The sequence below is a fragment of the Corvus cornix genome, chromosome 1, assembly GCF_000738735.6.
Source record: "Corvus cornix cornix isolate S_Up_H32 chromosome 1, ASM73873v5, whole genome shotgun sequence".
Lineage (NCBI taxonomy): Eukaryota > Metazoa > Chordata > Aves > Passeriformes > Corvidae > Corvus > Corvus cornix.
In genome coordinates this window covers 33,123,999-33,149,053 of record NC_046332.1, presented here as the reverse complement: position 1 = coordinate 33,149,053, position 25,055 = coordinate 33,123,999, and positions in this window count along the sequence as shown.

The window sequence follows — 25,055 nt, the reverse complement described above, 5'->3', positions numbered from 1 at the left end:
GATCGTGGTGAAGGTCTATGGAATAATTTAGAATGGAAAAAAATGTCTCCCAGACTATGAGTTCTTTGTCTTTAACATAGCATGGATCTTTGACAGATGCAAATAACTCTCTAATGAGCTGAGGATCATTCTAGCTTTGAAACAGAGAAAGAGTCCCAGTGAATCAGGCTAGTCCTCCATCTCACTCAGCAGCCTGTCTCTAAAAATTACCTTTGAGGATTTAATTCAGAAGCAGACACTCTGCAGTAGTTTTTAACTTATTCAATTACTAGGAAAAGCATTCTCCAAAACTTTTGTGATGGATAAATATCTGGAGCAAAGTTTTGTGATGAATAAAGGTCTGAAGCACAACTACTTTTCCCAGAATTCTTGTTTGCTTTTAACAGTTACTGTTACAAAGCTGGATTTTAATGCTACCAGCTCATATCCAACCAAAGCAACTCAGTAACTATCATTGGTGGCAACTATGAACACATACTCAGATGCATGTGTTAAAGACCCAACTATAAATTTGAATTCCTAAATTTTACAATCCATCCTTGAAGTTGCACTTATTCATAGCTTTCACCACTCAGAAGGCTCCAGGAAGGATGTACTGCTCTCTCAAATCCTCTGTATTCTTCCTGGCTTCCTACTGGATGTGAATCAACCTCAAAAGAAATCTGCATGGCTATGATCTGTCTGCAGTTTAACTAAAATGTCATTGGAGGATCCAGAAGTGCTCCACTTCTCAGACACAGCACAACTGTATATCTTACATATATTGTTTCCCTGCTCAAGAAGCACTTTTCTTTGGGCAAGGCTAAAACTGTGCAGGCATCTCTAATAGGACACAAAGATTCTTTTCCTGCTCCCAATGCCAGGTGCATTTGTTCACTTGTCAGTCTTTAATGTGAAGCAAGAGAAATGTGCACCTAAAAACAGTAACAAACTCCTGCCAGTGATAACCTCTCACCTGAATACATTTCTCAGACTAGATAGTAGCAGTGAAAATAAACTTTTAGTCATGCTGTTTAATGCAGTGCTGGTAAGTTCTACAGAGCAGAAGGTTGTTTCTACCTTTTTTCCATACTACCCAACTCAAGAAGGACCACTGACAGTGAATTAGGTGAATCTAATCAATAGCTATGCATAGATTTTGTCTCAATTAAGAAAGATCACATTTTAGCCTCCTGAGGACTCTGATTTTAATATATTAAAAGATATATGATTATTGAACTTGATAGAAACCAATGCATTTTTGCCCCATCAATAATGTACCGTATGTAAATTAGTGTCTGAATTAATGTTGTGTGGCTTCAGTGAAAAAAAAAAAAAACCAACCAATTGCTTTATTACATAATAAAATGTCCTTAATTGTTGGACTACAGCAGCTTTATAACATACCATTATTTTTGGTAACAACCTCTGCCTTTTTATTGATCTCAAAATGTTATCAGTCAGAGCCAGATTGAAAGTAAAACTGAAATAACATTACAGGGCTGATGCAATTGAGTGAAATAAATTGAGGCTGGTCTGGCTTTGAATTCAAAATGAAATGTAATTAATGAGAAGATTTACAGAATAATACATTTCCAACTTTTGAAGCCAAATGTTCTCACTCAAAGCAATAAAACATTACATGCAATCTAACTGCATTTCTCAAACAATGAATGGCTTGTTGCCAAGCCTCTTTTTGTTTGCTTGTTTGTTTGCTTTCTTGTGGCTTTATTAAGGAGCACTTCAAGGTACAGTTTGGAGCTACTCTAATGTCACTAAGCTCTCAGCAAGTGTGGCAGGACTGGAGACTGTCACGGAAAGAGGCTATTAAAATATTTTCCTGTTCCCATCTGCTTAAACGCAGCTTCTGGATTTAAGATTCCGCCTTAAAACAGTCATATTTTTTTCTGTGTTTTTTTTTTTTTTTATCCTAGGGAGAATTTTAAGAGCCAGAAAAACATAACTGGGGAATGCTAACTAGGGGCTGTGATTCAGTTCCCAGTCCAGATCCTCCAGGTTCATCCACAGCTCTCTAAAACAGACATATTTAAGGAAGAACTTAATTGGGTAACTAGACCTACACATGTCCTTAACTGATTTCTTAAATCAGTGCATTGGTCTGTAATCCTTCAGGGCTGGACCTTGCGTCTTACCATGTCCTTAGCTCTGTCAGAACAGAAATGGTAATAATGAACTAGTTTAGGCTATAAATATGCAGAACCTATACAGTGACATCAAGTTTAATGGCAAGAAAATAGCTATTTTGGGAGGCTATTGTGAAATCCATTGTCTGGGTTATCTTCTAAAGCTCTATGTATAATAATATTGATATTCCTGATAACTCTATATAAAATAATATTGATATTCCTGATAACGGAATTCACTCTGTCTCACTTACTCCCTCTTTCACTCTTCCCTGGGAGCAACACTGCTTGCATAACTTTTTAATGGCTCAAAAGTTTTCAGGTATAGGCAAACACACAAATATTTAGAATCTAGAATGAAAACGGTAACACAATTCACCTCAATTATTCACTTGAACCTGATCAGAGTGACTGTTTTGTTCCAAGGATGTAAGAATGAGTGTGGGTGTGCCATGGTAGTGGGAAGTCTAAGTCAAATTGCTAAGTTAAAAGTGAGAACCAATGTGGAGAATGGCAGAAAGATTATTAGAGACTAAAAGACTTGGTGATTAAGTGGCAGATGAAATTCAGAACAGATAAAGGTAAAATGACATACATGGGGATAAACAATCCAAACTTCACATGTAAAATTATGGGCTCTGAGCTAACTGCTATTACACAGAAATGAAATCTTGGGGTTATAATATATAGTTTTATTGCACTCGGTGCCCAGCTCTGGTAAAAAAATGCAAACAATGTTAAAAATTGTTATGAAAGAGAATAAAACAGAAAATACCATTATATCACCATGCAAAGTTCTGGTGTGCTTGGATCTTAAATTCTGCGTGCAGTTCTAGTCTCACTTTCTAGGGCATAATGCTCCTAGAAAAGGGCAAGTGAACAGTAGTTCAGGTAATCAATGGTGGGATGCAGATTGCACACGAGGGTAGACTGAACAGGATGTGGCTCTTCAGGGAAAAACAGTGGAAACAGAGAGAGAGTGGTATAAAGGCTGTATAAATTCTTGTGGGATGCTCAAAGAGCTTGTAGCAAATAATTTTCCACTGTCTCTACCCACACAGAACCTAGAAACTTCAAGCTAAGGTAGCTGGTAGCAGCTTCATAGCAAAAAAAGCAAGAAAATATTTCGTTCATCTCTGAAATTCCCTGCCACAAGGGTCTATGTGTGTTGAAACTGTGCCTAGAGATGACGACTGGATGAAGTAATAGAATACAATACACTGAGGGCTAATGAGCTCAGACAACAAGACTGGTTCAGACTGTCCTTATGCTGCAAATTTTTGAGGAGTAGAGAGCTATTCTGGCTTTTCATTGCTGTACAGTCTCTATGTCTGTATCCTCCTCCCAAGGAAGCTGCTCCTGGCCATCTCTGATGACAGGGCGCTAAGATAGCTGACCCAGGGCAGCTGCCCTCTCATCTGCACTTATTCTGTGTCCTAAGACATCCATCCTCAGTCACCACCTATTGCATGTTGCCCGTTTGCAGCAGTGATGGCTCCAGACACACATTAAAAAATACAATCCACAACAGTTCCCCATCTGCCTTGCTAAGGCTCATGCTGTTTCCACCTCAGAGCACAGCATCAAGCCTCCACCAGAGTTTCAGCTGAACCCATACTTTTTTTATCTAAATCTGGATTTACTCTGGCCATTAGAGAGATAGAGTTTGGACAATGAATTGAGATTAAAACCTGAAAGATTAGAAAGCTGCCAAGGTTCAACAGAGCTCAGCGCTTACGTTATCTCTCTGCACAAGCTGTCTAGTCCTGCTTATCCACACAGAAAATGTAAATGCATCTTTCTAAAACAACGAAGAGATGAAATTAGCATCAACAAAGCTCACTACTTTCTCTCTGGCTGAAGATTTTAGATTGGAGAAAAATGTCTAGGTTCAGCATGTAAAATGCAGCTGAAAAATTCTCCTTTTTCTTTATTTTGTCAGTATTCTCCATTGTGCCTAGTAGTCTTTCGGCTCTCCACCCACTTCCTACGAGTTTCTTATCTGTGTAATCTTCAACTTATCACTGCAAAATTGAATTCCCCGTTACAGTGGAAGTGGTGGAAACCCAGCCTGCACTAAAGGAGAAAAAAAATACTATTCAATTTGCTCAGAACTGCTGTGCAAATAAAAATAAGAAGAAAATGACTGATTAAAATGAAACTCCCAGCAGCAGATTTTTGCATTGACTTGAAATTTGTTTCTCCTGAAGCATACTGTCTGAAAGTTTCCCTCTGTTTATCAGCTGAAGTATTTCTCTTCCTCCAGAATTCATCTGAATTCACACTTGTCAGCTTAAAGATGACTGAGGGCTAAATTCCATCCTATTTTATTGAGTCTAGCAATGCAGTAAGAAGAAATGAGATGTCTTCCCACTTACTTGATAGGCTCACCTGGAATTTGGGGCAGTCTCTTTCAAGTGTGAGGAGAAGAAGATGCTTTCTTGTTGCTCTTATTATGTCTGCATAAAATATGGTTCCCAATATGCTTGCTACAAAGTTTTCCAGCTAAAGTTTAAAGCCAGCATTCCTGTTTTCATGGATGACTTAATATTCAGTGAGTAAATGAACTCCTTACAGTCAAGTTAAACATCAAGTATATACATAGACCTTGCTTTCATCATTAGAAAATGTCCAGATACTTGAAATGACAGGGTAAAAACCCAGCCAATGAGTTTGTCTAGCCTTGTACTCTGTCCCCTGAAGTGCCAGTAGGAGATGCCACTGAGTGATAGCATGTGAGCCTGGTCACTTTCTGCAGTCCTTTTCCCTCATATTCTCTGCAAAAACTGTAATCATTGGATAGCATGTTTTGCTATTTCCTAGTTCGTGAATGTCTTGGCTGTGAATTTGCCTAAACTTCTTTTGAACCTGCTGACACTACCTGGCTCCCCCACCTTCTGCAACAACAAATTCCAGAAGCATATAAAGAACACCCTTTTATTTATTTTTAAATCACCTCTTAGCAGTTTCCATGGATGTCCTGTGTTTCAAGTACAGAGGGATTCCTAAAGGACAACATCATTCCTCAAACAGCAGCCAGCATCTTGAGTAGAGATAACAACCTCTCTTGCAGAATTGTGAAGTTTTGGGACAGTTCTATGGCTAAATGAAAACCTTGTGAAGTCTAACTTGAAGTAGTGAGCTACACATCGTGTTTCATATCTGTATCCACTTTCAAACACAATTATTAATTTCTTAAGTTTTTCACCTTAATAAAAGAAGTTTTTCTCTTCTTTTAATTGATGGTCTACTTTTCAGAGTAATTTTGGCAGTTGGAAGAAATTGAAGGTGCCCCACTCTTCTGAGAATAGACTGATGAAAGGGAACAGACTCCTCCATCCTCACAATGCCTTGAGTGCCCACGCAACATCACTAACTTCACGTCAAATTTGTGAATGCTCCTCCAGTAAGTTGCAAAAGCTTTTCTGAGGATTGATGTTTTAGCTGTCTATTTAGGGAAAGTGTCTTCCGATATCAAATCTTAACCAGATTATTGTTGACATCCAGCAGAACAAGAGGTATAATTTCTTAAACCTCTGAGACAAGTCTGCATTGCAAGCACAGTCTTTCTATCATTTAAGGATCTTGGAAGGGACAGCATGAGAAATGGGCTGAGTTTTCACCTTGCCTCTCTGGGTCATAGATAAATAAATTATGCCCTAATGTGAGCTAAAACAGTCTCCCATACAGAGCTTGATATGGGCAGAAGAGAAAAGGTAGCACTGCCTTTCCTGGAGTGTCTCCCTCTGCACTGCTCCCAAACACTGAGATAAGGACTTTGTTTGGCATTGCTAAGACAAACCTCATATAAGGAAGTACCATACCTAGAGAAATTCCAACCTATTATACCTACTTAGTCTTTGTAAGGGAAACGGGAAAAGTTAAATAAAAATTATTATGCCATCAGAATTGTTATTGCTATTATTTCTACTTACAGCCAGAAAAAGCAGCTGTGAAAGCCAAGGCCAACTTCATGAGGACATTTCCTTTCATTTTTTTCTGTCCACTCTCTTTTCAGTTTGGTATGCTCCAGGTTCCTACTACCCTCCTCCTCAATGGCTGATTCTGAGCTGTTTTATCACTGCACTCTCTAGCCCTTCAATTTAGTGTGTTATTTGTGTCTCTTGTACTTACCTGAAAACAAACAAAATCCTTCCTGCAACTGGCATGTTATTTGCTGGGCTTCACATTACTCTCCTGGATGAGGTAACTGTCTTTTTCTCCATTCATCACTTGACTCCTGAGTTCATTTAGGATGGTGACTATGCACTGTCTTCTCTTTGCCTAGTACCTGACATGGTTGGATCCTGATCTTGACTGATCAGGCAATAGATGACAACAAGATAGTATTCTATAGCTTGATAGTAACCTGTTGATATATGGAAATACATTACAATGCATCAAAACCATAGGATGGTGTCTTTCTATGGGCATGACAAGACTTTATGTCTTTGGTGCTTGTTTTGTGCAGAATTTAGATATTACACACCTAAAGGCACACATATCGACATACCCATTTCTTGGCCTTTTGATTTGGTTTGATTTATTGATTTGTTTTATGCTATTATGAACGTGTTGATATTTAACATCCATTAGTGCTAGCAAAGATTGAAAGCAGTGAAGATATGCTCTGCTTACATAAAATATTTCCCTTGGCTACTTTAACTTGCAAAATACTGTCAGACTTCAGAAAGAAAAAGAGAGAAAAACATTAACTCAACCCTGCCCTGCAATGTATTTCTCTATATGCTTCTTATGATGATCATCAATTTCTTCATTTTTCCTTTTTCCATTGTTTTATTCTCCAAATTTGTGCTCAAATCAAGACTTGAAAATAAAGTTAAATCACATATATATGTCCACCTGACTATTCAAAATAAAAATGTGCAAACAAAAAATTAAAGAATACATTGAAATGTGCCTATTTTGGCATACAACTACGTGATCTGCTAGAGAAAAATGTGAAGTGTCTAAGAACCCCCAGTGAGGAGAACTGTTTTAAGCTTTTTAACAAAGATAAAAAAAGGGTTAAGACAGCTCATCTTAGGCATCTGTTTCTTCCAATCCTGACCATAGCTACTCTTTTTACTGGAGATCTTCTCAGACTTTGAGTGAGGAGCTGACCTCAGCAGTGGGGAGGAGGTCTGGTAAGGTAGGTCATATTAAGCCACAACACTGGAACGTCACCGAAGATGTCCACCAAGTGACATGGTGCACTGAAAGAATTGGATATTAAATTTGTATTAATAAAATATTCAATTTATATTTATAAAATACTAAATTTATATCACTGTGCATGTTCAATGAGGAACTGTGTTCTGGGCAACCCCAGTGCCACAGGCCACTGATCTGCTGCTGCTTCACCATCTTGCTGTGGCCAGGGAGCCCTGGAATGCCAACCCTGCCTTTGGGGAGGTAAGGGTGGAAGAGCCAGTGCACTGCTGCTGTATTTTAAATGTAACACGTTGGCTTCCTGGCCTGGAAAGCCCTGCCTCTGCTGTTTTCAATGGCAAACCTGGAGTCTCCTGGGGGGTCAAGGAAATCTTGTACCAAGGAGTTAGCTTCAGGGAGCCCAGGTAAGAATCACTCTTTTGCCATCTTGAACCAGGTGAAAAGACCCTCATCAGACCCTCCAGGCTAACGTCTCAGCTGCATTCAGAAGACAGGACTCTTGTCTCCACAGGTGCAAGAAGCAGCCTATGAAGAAAGTTCTGTGTATCACTGAAAGACAGTTTGTATCTCCACCAACATCCATGGCATTTATTTAAATATCAAAAACTTAAAAATAATTTCTATAAATGTTGAATGTATTAACCCATTTTCCTCTATGAAAGAAATCTCTAATAATCAAGTTTAAAAAGTTCCTGTGAGCTTAAATAACTTAAATCCAATTGACAAGTGGTATTTAGAGCCTAAGGATTTAGGAACACAGTGAAACATAGGTTGTTGTCCTGTTGCTAAATGAGCTTGCCCCAAAACTGGGATTAAGTACTTAGCTGGGTATCTTCTACAGTGAACTAAGCTTGGCCATAGTACCACGTTGATGTACTCTGTATAATGCTTTGGTTCTCATGCTGCTGCTGCTGCTGCTGAAAGGCTCTGTTCTTTGGTACTCTCAGCTTGATGGATAAATTTGTTATCTTACAATTTATCACTCTCTTTGTAAATTCTTACTCGACGAAGCCCCTTTCTGAATATCTTTTGTTGAATTTCTTTAGACTGAATAATGAGAAACATGTTTGTACAGTAAACTCTTCCTTCAAGTACTCAGACAGTTTCCTTGTACTTGTATGCACACACTCACAATGCTTTCAATTAATTTCCTGCCGTATCTCAGAACAATTTCTCTTCTGATGTTTGCTACTGCTTGTCTGAGACTGTGCATGCAGTCTGGCAAAACTTAAATAAAAAAGCTTTTTCTGAAAAGCTTTGAAGACTGGGTGGCTCTGAACCCTGGGGAAAGGCTGTGCTCTCTCATACATGTGTTAATTTTAAATTATCATCAGTTTTGTTCATTGCTCTTGTGGGTCGTTTTTAGGGGGGGAATATGAAATGATTCAGGCAATATTCTCTGTGCTCAGAGCACGCTATTACTGACAGCCATTAATGCAGGAGGTGGAATCAACAGAGGGAGGGAAGACTGGCCAAGCAAACAGTGCTGGGGTCTCTTGGGCTAAGGCACAGCAGGTGAGCTGATGCTACAGCTGTCTCTGCTGTGTTTTTTCTGTGCATGACAGAAGGATTTCAGTTCACCCGACATTTGGTAAAAAGCACTTCACAAAGCTCTGCCTTGCATACTGCAGTGAGAATTATTATCTTTTGTTTTACCAGCTGATGTAGTCTGCAGCTGGGCAAGTTCCAAATAAACAGGCAGTGCCGAACACACATCAGTCAGGATTTAAAATCAAGTTATGTTAAACTCCTAAGTATAGGAGTCTGCTTTTGCTAGTAAAAAATGCAGCACTCATTTTCTTGAAAGTCTTAACATGTCTGACAACCAGATGGCATTTCTGATTTTTCTTCTTCTTCAGGATAGGCTGGAGATTTTTTCCCTCACCTTGGATTCTGATGTTGGAAAAAATTTCTTGTCCACTTCTGCATCTCCAGATGATATCACTTCTTGCTGATGAAGCAGGGGAGAACATTGAGGTATTTGCAATTGTGTATAGAGGCATCAGTGTGTCCTGATTTCATCTGGGATGGAGTTAATTTTCATCCTAGTAGATGGTACTGTTCTGTGGGTTTTGGGTTTAGTGTGAGAATAATACTGTTACACAGCATATGGATATTTCAGTTGTTTCTGGGTAGTGTTTATTCAAAGTCAAGGACTTTTCAGTTTCCTATGCTCTGCCTGCCAAGAGGCGCACAAGAAACCAGTAGGGAACACGGCCAGGACAGCTAACCTGAACTGGCCAAAGCGATATTCGATACCCGAGAATGTCACACCCAGTGTACAAACTGGGGGGAGTTGGCTGGGAGGGACCCATCACTGCTGGGTGATGCACCGGGTATCCGTCAGTGGGTGAGCAATGCTATTGTGCATCACTTATTTCTCTTTGGGTTTTATTTCTCTCTTTTCTTTTTGTTGCTTCCATTTTCCTTTTCATTTTTCTTTTCATTATTATTATTATTGTCATTGTCATCAATCATCATCATCATCACCATCAATCATCATCATCATTATCTGCATTGTTAAATTTGCTTTGTTTCAATTATTAAACTGTTGTTATTTCAACCTATGGGTTTTACCTCTTTCCAATTCTCCTCACCATCCCACTGGGAAGGGAGTGAGTGAGCTGCAGCATGGTACTTAATTGCCAGCTGGGGTTAAACCACAACAGAGTGACATAAAAAACATACAAAGAATTGTGCAGATGACAGGGCTCATATAGAAACACAACTTTTTTTTTCTCTCTAATGGAAAATGTCACAATTTCTCAATATTTAGGTCCTTCTTCCACTATAAAGCCATGCATGTTCGCTTTGGAGAAAGAATTGCATTTTTGCACAAGAGGTTGTCCAAAAAGGAAATCCATGGATAATGAGGTGAATGTGCTGCTCCAGGGAGGAATAGCACTCTTATTTGGAAATTTATGTGGCCAGTATTTACTGTGGGAAATATTTCACTATTTTAAAAGAAAAATCTTTCCTTTCCTGTTCAGACTAAAAAAGATTAAGACACTGACCTGAAACATAACACAGTAACACACATAAATTTTACAGAGGAAAAGAATTAATGATTTCATTAGGATAAAAATGTATTATTCCAACTTGTCACTTTATACTACTTTACACCCAACCATATTTAGCCATGAATTTTCCTTTGGTCTGCATTGAAAGCATCCTGAAGTCAATAGAAAGACTGCTGTTGAATTCTGATGTGCTTTTGCTTAGGTTTTAAAGGAATATATACTCTTGCTTGACTGTGTAGTTTATATTTTGATGAATTGCTTGTCATATTCCCTTGGATAATTCATCGCTTCAGTGGAGAGATAAACCCAAATCTTGTGCAGTCACCCCATCTTTTATAGGAATTGCAATTTACAATATATCAATCATCTGTCTGTCTTTAAGGAATTTACGGCAACATTGCAAAATTATGTAAGACTAACACTCAGAGATCAGAACTGGAGAGGTTTTGTTAGCACATAAAGAATCCTACATATATCCAATGATACATTTAATTTGCATTGAATTCCACTGAATACTCATGATTTCCCAAATGCTCTCATTAGTTGTCACAGCTGATCCATTGCTATGCCATGATCAAGAGGTAAATGGTCAGTGGAGACATATTCTGGAGCCCATTCGCAGGCACTTCACAGGGAAGCACATGACAGTCAATGGAAACTTTGCTCTCAAGATGTGTGAAATGCTGAGGGAGCGGTCAGTGTGTGTTGGACGGCTGCAAGGCACATGTGTGCATGATCACCCACTGCAGTAGTAATATTCTCCTGAAAATTTTATCCCTCAGCAGCAGCAGCAAGCTTGAGCTTTTGCCCTGTCTACCCTGTCATTCTTGAGGAAGGTAGACTGCTGACATGCCTTGCAATGGCTCTAAGTCCACACATAACTAGAAGCCCAGTAGCAGCATTAAGGATATGACCTTGTGTTCATAGTATTTTCTTGCACTATACTCCTGCTTTCTGCTGGAACAGGATTAGGATTTCATTTCTGTTTAAGCCATGTTTTATTATGGTAGCCTGCAGGCTTGTCATAATCCTGATCTTTATTTTCTGGCTCCATTCAAGTGAAGCCAGTCAGGTTTTGTGTTTAGTAATAAACCTGTGAGAAGATAGTACCTACTTTCCACTAATTGGAGTGGGTTTTGCTACAGGTCAGGGCTTTTTAAAAAATATTTGGACAACTTAAAAGAGTTAGTCATCTACATTCCATCAGGGAGAAGGTTTAGGGCTTGAGAGAAGGCAGAAAGTACTCTTAAATTAAGTCATATAATTATTATTATTTGAAATGGTGTATGTTATATCTTGATATGTTTCATGAATGCAACTTCTGCACCAAGGTCTTGCAGTCTTTCATTTCTTGTGTAGTGGTCATCCAGAAAGCCAGAGAGGCCTTGACCATGTGTCTCACTGGCAAGACTAGCAGACACAGGGTACAATTAATCTTACTAAGTTTTAGGTGTCAGCAGTTGCTCAGAAGAATGAAAGAGGAAATTCTGGGCAGGATTCATCCTAAAATAGATATCTGAAGTATATTAGATGATTCATATTCTCAGTCTTTGTGAAATGGAACCTAGGGTGACTAGTACGGATGTACAGGACAAAACCTAAAATCAAGCAAGTTGTGTCTCATCTGTAATTACATCAGCAATGGCTGTGGACATTAAATTACAGATGAATGCTGGTTATGTTCTTGTATTATTTGGGAATAAAGATTGCTGAACACAGCAAAAAATAAGTTCTTTCAAATATTTTTTGAAGCAGATGACTGGCAAATGTGAAATTATATGGGTCATAAATGACAAAGCTTTTTGTGTGTGTAAATTATATCATCTCTGGTGTGTAACCCTGTCAGATTTGAGACTGGAGGAAAGTTTGGACTAAGAAGCAGGCCCTTCACCATAAAGTGGGATGTGAATACTTTTGATTTCAATAAATATAATTAACAAAAAACCACTGCAGAGAAACTCTAGTAATCTGTGATTCATTTCTGCCTGGAATTAGGAAATAATATCAGTTCATTTAATCTTTTTCCTTTGAGCAGAGGGACTGGAATAACAGTTGTACCCAGGATGCCAGCATTTGTCTCTTTAATTTAAGGCTGGTTTTTAATCTTAAAAAAAGGAAAATGTGTGTGTGAGAGCTATAATGAAAATGGCTCTCCCCTCTACACACAACATTATGAATGCCTCAGACACTAACAGCAAAAATAATCTCTGCCAATAATCACCTTAATAATGATTTTCATTAATCTTTGTTCAGAGCTATTCTCTTTGATTGTGATGAAGAGGAACAGTAGGCAGTGCAAATTCAGAGCAGTGCCAGGTACATTCAGAAGATACTCTAAGGCTTTGCATTATGAAAGCCCCTTCTGATCTGCCATGTGTACAGAGAAATTGGCATGGTCCCTCTTAATAAAAGAGTTAACACAGAGAGCTGTTATTGGAATAAAGTTTGTGCTCTTATTAGATATTGCAGTGTGGCTTCACTTACTATGAATTTTTTCTCTTTTAATTTTCTTTCTAAGTTTAGTGTTCCCACAAGGTACAGGAAGAAAATATTTATGATCCGCATGATAGTTTTACCAGGATTTGAACTTCTGACCGCTCTAATGTAAAGTAGGATACTTTCCACTGCTTCAGAGAGACCATGAGATTAATGCTGCTGAAGAGGGAAGCCCAGGAACGTCAGTCTGAAAGGCAGGACTGGGGAGCTGAGGGCTAAGAGGGTTTGTTCTTTTCCTTTATGTTCGCTGGCTTCTCTACCCTGATTTTGAATAAAGGCAACTCTTCTTATAGGCACTGTGTGCTTAAGGTGCTTGTCAGCAGGAGAGCAGACCAAAACCTCAGCTTTCAATCCAATTCACTCACCTATCAATAAAATAAACACAAACTCTGTGATGAAGGATTAGACAGCGCTCCTGGTTTCTAGACAGATAACAGCTGCTTAGTAATAATGGCCATACTGTACTAGACTAGACCCAAACCCTACTAATAAAAATCTGTACAAAGTACAGTTCAGTCACATTCATAAGTTAACTTTCCATACTCTAATTTTCTCAGACTGGCTAGGGCTAGAAACAGTGGGAGCAGCCTGGCACCACCAATGACATGAGCATGCGTGTTATTTTTCTTTTTCTAATTTTTTTTTCCGTAAGACTTGAAATCCTATATTCGTTCAGAAACTATCTATACGCCCTTCCCTCCGTTTTTCAGTTCAGGAGACAAAACTCACATGATTCTCTTTAATCTCAGGTTGCAAAGGCAACATCCAAACTGCAATTGCCATTTTGCTCCACGCTCTTCAGGGACTGTAATTTTACAACTATGGCCCCAAACAGCCCCCAAACTACCATCTGGGCCCTGGCACCTGGTATTTATTCTCACGTGGTACTGCAAATCCACAGAATCTTGGGAATTACTCTACTATGACACTGCTATCTCTACTTATGTTTATACCAGCAAATTAAACTTTGACAGAAAACATTCCTGTGCACTGGAACTTGAGTTCCTACTGTTTAACATAATCCTCAGCACAGTTTTGGCCTGCAGTTACTCATAGCTAGGGATATTTTTTGAATGAAAACCTGCTTCCAAAGACCATTTCAAAGAGGGAATCCACACACAGAAAACCAGTTTTGTAGGATAAGAAGGTGGGCATGAATTGTTCTATGCCAGTGAATTTCAGCACCAGGCATATTTGATATATTAATATAGCTATTTTAGTTCATAACTTTTCCCCTAACTTACAGTTCTCTAAGTTATTATTTTTAATTATCTGTATTTTATTAAAAAAAAAAAGGTGTTTTCAGCAGAACAGATAATTACTTGGTAGATTTGTTAGTTTCTAAAGACAATTTAATTTATTAAGATTCATGCTCACATTTTCAGTACTTCCATCTACCTTGTAATTACTATGAAATTAATTTTTGTCTATTCTTAAGCCATGATTGTTCTTCTTGTTTGTCTAACTTGCTACTATTTTCTGTACTGTTTAGATAAGTATGTGTGTATTGGCATTACGAAGAAGTGAAGTACTGTATATAAATCCTATAAAATAGCCTGGATTATCCTGTAAGAAGAAGGTAGAATCAGTAATACAGCTGTCCTTCTTGACAGATGTTTGTCTGACATATGTTTGAGACCTTCAGTGATGGGGTTTTTGCAGTCTCCCCAGACAAGCCTTTCCTGGGCTCTATGTGCTTTATCTTCACAAAGATTTTTGCAGGTCCGCCCTAGATCTCTCTGGTGGCCTAAAGCTGCTGCTTTCTGTCTCATCACAGCCCTAATACTTACTGTCTTTTGTCACAGGCTGTTTCAGACCTCTGATCTTTCCTGTTGCTCTTCCTGATTTTTCTCCATATATATCTCTTAGTTTCATTTGATTGATGGAATTCTGTTGTTGTTTTGTGTTTTCCACTGTAGTATCAGTCATGTGTGGTTAGAAATGTGTCGAACCTTTGTCTCCCACCTTCATGAAGCTGTCCACAAAGATAAAATGTGACATAACTCTCCATAATGTGAATTATGGAGATGGATGTTTCTGTGACACCGTGCCTTCTTCATTTACTGTATAACTGAGCTGAAATCAGGAAATCAATGGCAAAATTAATGTGGGTTCTTAAGAGGCCAAAGACCTCCCTGTAAACTCTGAGGTACACAACAGTGGGTGAGTGGAAAAACAAAGTAATTTGGATTGTCCTCTTGCACCAGTCCTGAAAGGCAGATACAGGTGCTGCCACTATTAAGAAAACACATATTCCATTGAATGTATGGGTCTGAGTAATAAGACAGATCAGCACACTGAAGCACAGAAGAAAACAAGCTGTGAGTACAATTTTAATCATAAATTTCTATGCAGCAAAAGTGTTTCTGCTCAACCTTTTGATATTAGCTTGGTTCTGTGGGTGTCCTGTCTTTACTACTGTTGCAGGAGATAAACAAATATAGGTCTTAATGTTTCAAAGCTAATGTGTGGAAAAATCAATGTAACAGGAGAAAATCTTGTAAAAGCTCCTGTAATATTATTTCTTTGTTTATATGTATCCATTCTTTTTGTATTGATAATGTATCTATCAGATGTCAGTAGAACAAGCCCACTACTATGTACATTCTTTGCCTTAACTTCCACCCTTTTAAGCATGAATTACAATGATATTCTGTGTCGGTCCTGTGAGGATATGTCTGTGCTTGTATTATACCAGTTAGCTATTTTGGTTTTGCAACTTTAAGATAAAACATCAGTCATTTAATTTCTTTGCTACACAATCAAACACATAAAGGCTTATCTGCAGTTCCTGCTAATTGGCCCCTGTTAATTCATATAAAGGCCTGTTTGATAACAGGTAGCATAAAGACAAGAGAGCAAAATTTGAAGCTGTGACTCAAAACATTCCTGCACTAAGTGGCTCCTTGGATTAGGTGGTGTGTGCATGGAAGTGGAACCAGCTATGTAGGGAGTGGGACTAAAGGTTTTATCCCTTTAGAAAATTGCAGTGAATAAACAGATAATGCTGTGGACACTCTTCTGTCCCTGAATATGAAGAATATTGTGGTCATTTGTGAGCACAGACTGTGCATTTGGAAATAAGAGATTTAGGATCAAAACATCACCCTAAAGCATAGATTCCTGTTTGAAATGCACCTATACTGAACAGTGACTATATAGATCTTTGTTATACCAAAGTCCATCAAAGTCTGCAATTACTTTTTCAGGGCAGAATTTCTCAAATCCTTCTGATCACTTCTGTGTTTTACAATGTTTTTTTTCCCTGCCAATTTTAAGCACTTTGTAAGCACTGGCTGAAAAGCAGTCCTCTTTTAAACCATAATCCAGCCCTTTGGCTGGTCCTCTTAAAAACTATTGCCCTTAATTGTTTTCCATTAGGAGAGGAACATTAAAGGTACAGCCAGTGATAGCCGCCCATTAGAGATGAACCAACAGAGTGTATGATCTCTGAGCCATGAAGAAGACACGGCCTAGATAGACAATACTGAGTCGTGAAGGTTATGCACACAACTGCCTGCTCTGCTTTCTCTGCAACTAGCAGAAACCATGAAAACATTACTGGGACTTGAGGTGAATTGTTACAGTGGGGAAACTGCAACACGTGTATCAATCAATGAGACCCGTGGAAAAGAAATACATAAGGACCGATTCTTGATAGATGTTTCAGGGATGTTTATTTCTCCAGCCGCATGGCCGGGGCTCTGCTGAGGAACTGCTGCAATCACGAGACCCGAGGGTCCTTGCCCGCACAGGGGAACACAAAACAACCAATGGGGAACGAGGCTGACCAGGGGCAGGGAAACCCCGTGCCTCCCCCCAGGGCCCCTCTCCAGGACGACATGGCAGGGGGAGAAGACCCCAACACTTCACCTGTTTATTTTTAACAAAAAGAGATTTAAAACTTAACATTGAAAACAACTGGATAAACATGAGATAACAAGGGCAATTTCAAAACAAAACAAGCCACCCTCCTGAGTCTTTAAATGTCCAAACAGATTCTCTGGAACATCTTAAGGCTGACAGAAGGGAGACAGGACTCTCCGAGCATGCTTTGTGGGGAAACTGAGGCAGGAGAGGGTTTCTTCCATTTGTACCTGTTGGAACTCTAAACAACAATAGTTAATTTCTTCCCTCCCCCTCTTCATCCTCCACTCGGCATTGGGAAGGGATTTTTGGGGAAACAATTGGCAAAGGCATGGTTTTTTGAGGGAAACCATGGGTGGAAAAATGGATTGGGAATACACTGGGGGTAATAGGATATAGGATAAAAGGGAAAGGTGGGATTAGGAAAGGGAGACTGTAGGAGTGGCTTATTATTATTGTCTAACATGACTACGATTTTTAGCGTATATACTGCCTTTCACAGAAACACCATCAGGCCCAGTGACCTCTGCGGCTTGCAGCCCTTTTCTACCTTACACAATTTTGAACTCTACCACTTCTCTATCTCTTAAGCTTGGGATGCATTTTTCAGGGTTATTCTTTTTAATAGCAGTTCTATGAACGAATATGTCTTGCTGGTTGTCACACCTTGTTATAAAACCATAATTTTGCTTCGCATTATACCATTTTACTATTCCTAAAACCTTAGCTACGGTGATTTTCTCCTTTTTCCGAGTGGCTGCTGTTTTCTGTCTCGCTGCGTTTTTGCTTTCGGTCGCTCCCGCGTTGGAGCTGCCAGGGCTGCTGGGGCCGTCGGGGCTGCTCGTGCCTGTGCGCTCTTCCTGGGGTCACATTTGGGGCCGTGCGGGCCGGGCCGCGCCGCTCAGGTCCCTGTGCACTGTCTCCTCTGCTCTCAGCTGTGCTGCCGCTGCCTGGGGCCGCACCCACGTCTTAGCCGGGCCCCCAAGTGGTGACCCCCCCGTGCCCTGCTCCAGAGTGCTTTTTTGGCTAGGCGTGGCTCTGCTCCACCGCCAGCCGCCACCCACGCGCTGCTCCTCTCACGGGGCTCGCCCCACCACGCGCTGTGCGGGGCCGGGTGGGCTCCCGTCGCGCCTCGCTCCGTCACCGACACTGCAGCTTGTGTCACTCCGGCCACGCGCAGGAGCTGCCTTGCTGCTGCTCGGAGAGTGCTCGGTCCATGTGGGTGAGGCCGCACGGTCCCTGAGGTAGGCTTCCCTTCGCCAAGACACAGCTGACATTGCGCAACAGTCTTGGTAATTAAATAATATGAAAATATTCTTCCATCGGCATATATTTTGACTCAGAAATTAACTGTGTCCAAATGGTGTTCCAAAAGTCTTTGGTAAGAATTAAATCCCAAGAAGCGTAGAAAAAGTTCTTAAACAACCATGAAAGGAAGTGTTTCAGTTCCTTTTGAGCTTGAATTAAGCTAAAATTTACAAATCGTTGTTCAAGAATCTTTTCAAGTTTAAGATAAATGTCCATGTGCGGCTCTGAGAGCCAAGAGTCTTTCCACGGTTCCTCCATAGTTTAGAGATGGAAAAGCAAAACAAAAACAAGAAGAGAAATCCAGAGTTTACTCACAAATCAGTCGCTGTCCTTAGGGATCAGGGATTGTTCTGCTCGCATGACCCACCATTTGTTACAGCGGGGATACTGCAACACGTGTATCAATCAACAAGGCCCATGGAAAAGAAATATATATATGGACTGGTATAGATGTTTCAGTGAGATGTTTATTTCTCCAGCCGCATGGCCGGACCTCTGCTGAGGAATTGCTCAATCACGGGACCCGAGGGTCCTTGCCCCAGGCAGGGGAACACAAAACATCCCATGGGGAATGAGGCTGACCAGGGGCTAGGGAAACGCTGTGTCTCCCCCCAGGGCCCCTCTCCCAGGGCCACATAGCAGGAGGGAAGGGACCCTGACAGTGAATCACCTTGAAAAAAATGAATTGTGTAACCTTTGTTGAAGTGTAAGAAAAGTTAATAAGGGAAGCATTGTTTCCCTCACTAAGTAAATGATGAGTATTTGTAAAGTGCAGCTGGAGTTGAGAATCACATTGGAACCACATGCAGCAGCAATTTGTTAAACTCTGTGCAACCCGCACACCAGCTTTCAAACAGGTTAAATGTAGCACAGCATGTATAACATTAAGTGTGTCAATTAAAACATCTCTGCACTCTACTCCTGATCAAAAAAATGACTGTCACTATATATACACACAGCTGTCATTAGTGTTTCCGCCCTTGAACTTTTAGTTTGCTATGTCTGATGGCCTGCCAATTAAGTGCAATTACACTTATGTTACCTGGTGAGCTTGCCAATTTATGATTCAGTAGATGGGAATGGGGAGGGGAATTGGAACACATTGCTCTGAGAAGAAAAATGCCATGTGAAGCACATACATCCAGGCAACTTTACTATACTTAGGACAAGGGATGAATAAGGAAATCCCAATATTTTAGGAAAAGGGAAGTTGAACTTCTCCACGCCCCATTACAGATGTCTTTTCAAATGCTTCTATAAAAGTTTTGCCAAAACTCTGGGCATTCATGGCGCAAGAATTGTGAAGACACACCGACAGCACACAAAAAGGATAGGATGCTGTTAGCCTCATGTTTCTCTTTGATATCCCGTCGTCAGGATGGCAGGTACCCATTCTAAATTGAAGAAGATTTTTTTCCAATATTTTTTAAGTAAAAAAAGAATATTTAAATGGACTTATTTAAATGTCCTTCAATAAAAGCTCTCTTAGCTGTACGGAAAAGCTGCGTATGGCAGATCATGTTAAGGAGAAGGAAGGGTGGTTGTGAGACCTGGATGAGGAAATGATACCTCTAGTGTGAGGAAGCGCAGGAGGAAGGGAACTTCTTCTGTGGAGGAGGTGCAGGGCAAGAAAAGCATGTACTTGCATGAGGATAAAATCTGCTGTGTGGCAGAATGGTACTAAACATGCATGTATAACTGTCTATGTGTGTGATCTCCAGCAGCGAGAGTCCCAAATTGCAAATGCAGCTGTTACAGGTGCCAAAATGGACATATCCTGCCTCAATGGCTGTGCAAGTTTGTTTCACAGAAGTTCTGACTTCCAAAGCATTTTAGGGCACCAAATTATGTATGCTTCCTCAAGCCAGTGATGCATCTCTCCTCACCTTAGAACATTGAGTTCAGCCTGCAGCGGTAACCCTCAGATCCCTATACAGGTGCAAGAGTAGAACACTCTCCAGCTCTCCTGGGTCTGAGCAGTCACCTAAAAGAACTCAGGTGGATTGTCCCTCATGAGTCCTTGCTTCCCTTCACTGAGCTGAGAGCGGACTAAAGTGGATGTGTCTACTTGCTTCGACAGGTGAGGTGAATCTCTCTGTTGAGATCAGCCTTGCTGTCCCAGCGGAGCATACCAGGAATATCTCTATTCTAAATCCGAGGGTGGAATTCTGAATATGATCAGTCAGGGCTGTTTTTCTCCAGGAACCTGTTTCCCCAGATTGGCAGTGATAAATACATTACATTCCTTTAAAAAAGCGTTTGGAATGTTTGTATAAATACCTAGGGAGTTTTATCACATCCCTTTTGAAGCAGAATCTAAGGCTTATTTTAGTAACCTCCCAATTTTTTTCTGCTTTTGACTGTTTTCAGGATTACACTCCTGATTCTATTGATGTTTCCAGGCTTGCAACCTCAACCCTGAAAATCGCTGACTGCTTATCTCTTGTCCCTGCAACCAATAACTCAGCTTCTGCTGTCCCTAGTAACACTCGCATAGAAACATCAAACAGGCTGTGCTATTGAAAGAAAATAGGGAAAAAATCTGTTTAAATTTGGGTCCTGGTGCTACAAACATCAAAATATTTGTCTGTTACAAGTTAAGGCCACAGATATGTGTTGGCAGGATGGATGTCTTAGTCATAATATTACTCTTATTATGAGAATTTCTGTCAGATGTAGTTTTTGTGTTATCAACATCTGTCACTGAGGGCTGGGCTGTGATCCATAAGTGTTTCAAGTAAAAGAAAATGGATTTTCCTTCTAAAAATCAGAAATTGCCACGCTGTTGTTTGGAGCAAAACCTTGCATTTAAAGCAATCTTCTCCTGACAGTTCAAGAGAGGCTTTTATTTTCTGTGTGTTTTTCTTAATTCCAAGGACCACCTGAGCTCTATCTCCTTGTCTGATAGCTGTGATTTCCTTCACGTCGGTCACTAGGATACCAACACTGTGTAGTAGGATCATATTAATTTTCTTTCCCAGAGTATAAATGTTAGTACTGTCTAAGCACATGGCAATTTTTGTTAAAAAATATGCTACAGTACTTACTGTATGACTGAAGACATAGAAGAAAGAGATATGCAGACTTGCACCTCCCCTTTCCCACAAGGAACTCCTTTGAGGATCTGCTATGCTATGCATGGTGTTGCTGTGTCTTACTTTCAAGAAAGAAGCAATCAGTAGATCCAATGTGCTAAACAGCGAACATGTTATACCTGCTAAACTCTTGAGCCGGCATTCCTCCTCTGTTGGAAAAAAATGCAATAGTTATTCAGCTGCTTCTGAAGAATCTAGGAAAAACCATCTAGGTAATCAGTGTTAACATCAGCATCAGGAGGAGGTTGATTCTCTTGGAGGTTTCTTTCTGGCATTTGTTATTTTTTTTAGGTTTTAGACATTCTTTCTAACTTCTACAGGTCATGTATAAGCATTAATCACAATGCTAGCTTAACTCTGGCAGAAATGTTCAGATGCTGTCTCCATCTGCCAAGGGTTTACAGTCCAGAAACTCCCAGAATGCATCTAAGTCCTCAGTTAGTAACTGTCATGCTTCCAGGAGTGTGTTTACCTGGGGAACAGCCAAAGTGCACAGAGAAAAATTCCTCAGCTGAGCAGACTCAGAAAAACCAGAGAGTACTTGTTCATGAAGCCCACAGCTTCTATTTAAATAGGAATCTAAAAACTGGGAATTAAGGATAAGTTGTGCTTCCTGCATTGCATACACTGGAACTCCCTATCAAAAAATGGTTCTTTTATATAAAGCATGAAGCAAGTTTTCTTAAATTTCCATTAATTCCTTCCCTGCAAAATCTTCAATTGCTCACGGAAATCAGTGAATTATAATTTGTTGGGTTACTGAAATAAAAAAATAAGAAACTGTAGATAATAACAGTATAATGGCCAAAAAAACCAAAGCTGCAAAGAATTAATAAATGTCTGTCCTGAGAGTTTGTTTCAGCTGAGAAAAGATATGCTTCAGTTGCCTGTCTAGCTGGAAGTGAATGAATAGAGCACTTGTGCTCCCTGTTACAAAGTGATGTGACATCAACTAGTTCTGGTTTAGAAGTAACAACAGACTTTATTAATTCATACTCAGAGCCATGCTAATCCAAGATGATTTATGTTCAGTTTGTGCCTTTTTATTCCTGTACTTGGGTACCAAGTCTGTTGTGGATGCATTAGATAATTTGTACCTTGTATACTGAGATTTCTCACAATAGGGGAGTGTATGGTATTTACTGAACAATTAACACTCTCAATATGCAAATGCTATATCCAGAACCTTAATTTGTTTTTTTTCATACAAGTCAGGAAATGTAAACTGTGGATCTATGCAGACAGAGAAGAAGAGAAGAAATCCTGTAAAATCAGTGGTATTTATATATGTTATAAAGGATAGAAGACTGTACTTTCAAGTCTATAAAAAGTACAAGTTTCCTGTCAAATATACCCCTTCTCAGAGCATGTAACAGGCAAGTAGGTATTTTTGATAGAGAACAAGAGGTGGAGACCAAGAGCACTAAACCTGGGCATAAGAGAGACTTCTAGCCTGAAGCTACCTCCAAGAACACGTTGAACTTGGGGCCCTAAACCACTAATCTCTCAAGATTGACAGGGATTATGGTTGTCTGACTTCAGGAGTCTAAAAGTCAGGCATCTGTTCTGAGCTAGCTGTCTCATTTCCCTTTTTGATCAATGGGGATAGATCAGCAAGGTGATGATTCATTCCTGTTATCTTGGGCTGGCATGAATCATTCTTTCTACTTCTCCCTATAAATTATTTTCTCTATCCTATGTGTGTCTTCTGTTCTTTCAGTTGCAAAACACTTCCAGCTGTTTTTCGCCAAGCCAGGAAAAAGCCAGGGATTGCTACCAGTGAAAAAATCACGCATTTATACAAAGCCCTCACTCTGCTGCAAGTCCAGCTTCATATGCTTCATTGAGAAGGCAAATAGGGCTGTCCCTGCATGATGCTGTGCCTGACACCACATGGTGCCACATAAAGGTCTAGATGAAGGTGACTCAAAACGGGTATTCAGTCAGGAGGAGGTGGCAAGGCTTCACCTACGTCCAGAGAAAACTGTAAGATTAGAGTGCCTGACCCAGTAATTTGTACGCTAAGGGCAATTAGAGCAGGGAAAATAAGAGGTTAAGCATACAATCTGTGCCCTGCTTTTGGGTCTTCCTCCAGACCTTTCAGATAAGTCAGAAGGAGATTTCTATACAAACAACATATGCTGTTGTCTTAGCCTTTTTCACAGAATTCCCTTCTCTTGGCTCTCTGTCTCCTCTTTGGTGTCTTGCTCCCACAGTGTAGCAATTTTCCTACCCAGCACATACAAGAAATAAAAATCATACCCACAGTATTCACGTCTCGTGATACCTACAGTGATTCACATCAACTAAAGGACTAATTTTGTTTATTAATTCCAGTGACTGTTTGAAAGGCTTTCCCCCATCTCCCCACCCCATACCAGCAATCAGAAAGCATCCTGTCTTCTCTCTAATTAATGATCATTCCTTTCAGGCATTGCAGATGTCTTCACATATGGCTCATTACCCTTAAGACAGAAACGATGTAAGAGTTAAAGGTTTATTTCACAGGATGCTTTGGGCAACCATGAAGGATGAAGTCATTAAAAATACTTTTAACTAAAGAGAGTGCTGCTGCCCAGCCTCATATTTTCCTGATTTTACAGTATTATGTGATCGTCATACCTTTTGGATCAAGGTTTATGAGCTTTTGATTGTGGTAAATTTGCCTGGAACAGAAGAAAATTGGAACAATTATAATAAAACATATATATATATATATATATATACATATATATACAAACTAACTGGGTTCCAAGGAATTTGCTCTTTTTGGTAAACTTTAAATCAATAAAGTAAATGACTTAGAAATGTGTCTATATGTGTATTGATGATCTGGCAGATCTTACATGAGTATTCATTATTCTGGGTTCATAAAAGAACTACAGAAATCAGGAGAGGGAATAAAGGTTAAAATGTTAAAGTATCATTGTCTTGGTAAGTTTGCTTATTGTGTTTGTAGAGTCTAATCTGTTGATAGAATGAGTGCTTTAAATTTTACTTCTTGTTTTTACATCTGAACTATGCAAATCTCGTACAATGATGGTCATTTAAGATGACTTAAGTCATCCTATTTTGGGAACTTTTGCAGTGTTTTCCAATCAGTATCCATCAAACACGTGACTATGCCTTCTGCCACAGTGTTTGTCAGTCCTTCTAGAGTGGCAGAAAAATGAAAACGGCGTGATACTTTTATTTTTGAAGATTTGTGGGTTTTCCTATATGAAATATAGATAAGATTGAAGATAAGCTTATTGTTTCTGGACAGATGGTTGCAATATCTGTGATGACCTTACTTCTGGATGTTTAAATGCAGGAGTCAGAAAGTTTCATGTCCAGTTATATCACATCAGTGTAGTACCACCAGCAAAAAATTAGGTCATTAATAATGATTGTCTCATAATAGAGCAGGATCCACCAGAATGCCCTAGGTTAACAAATCTGATAAAAATAGGTAGAGGCAGTTTTGTAGCACCAATAATATCAGTCAGGAATCCATGAGCCTTACAGGCGTATAAAAAAAATCTGATGATTTTCAGGTATGGATGTTTAATTTCCCAGGCTACATTATGGCCTGTATGTATCCAGCCTCTTGATGGGATTTAGCTTCAGCCGAACGTGCATTCCCACTACCTGACCTCACCTAGCAAGGGGTCTTTTTCAGAAATGATTGTACTTCCTGCAACTGTGAAATATGGGAGTTACGTGTCTTTGTCCAGTTCCTGAACTTAATCTGTACATGGATGTCACTTGAGCTCAAATTCCCTCAGCAGTTAACTTGGTGCTTCCATGTGTGCATTAAAAAGTATCAAAGAGAAAACTGGACCTTATCTAACCACCGATGGAGGACTCAGGTCTTGCAAGAAAAGACCTAGTCAGAAGTGACAGGAAGAGTATGCATATTTTTAGGAATTTTAGCAGATTTTTGCCTATCACCTCTTCCAGGCAAGTCTGAAGTATTGAAGGTTCCAGAGGTG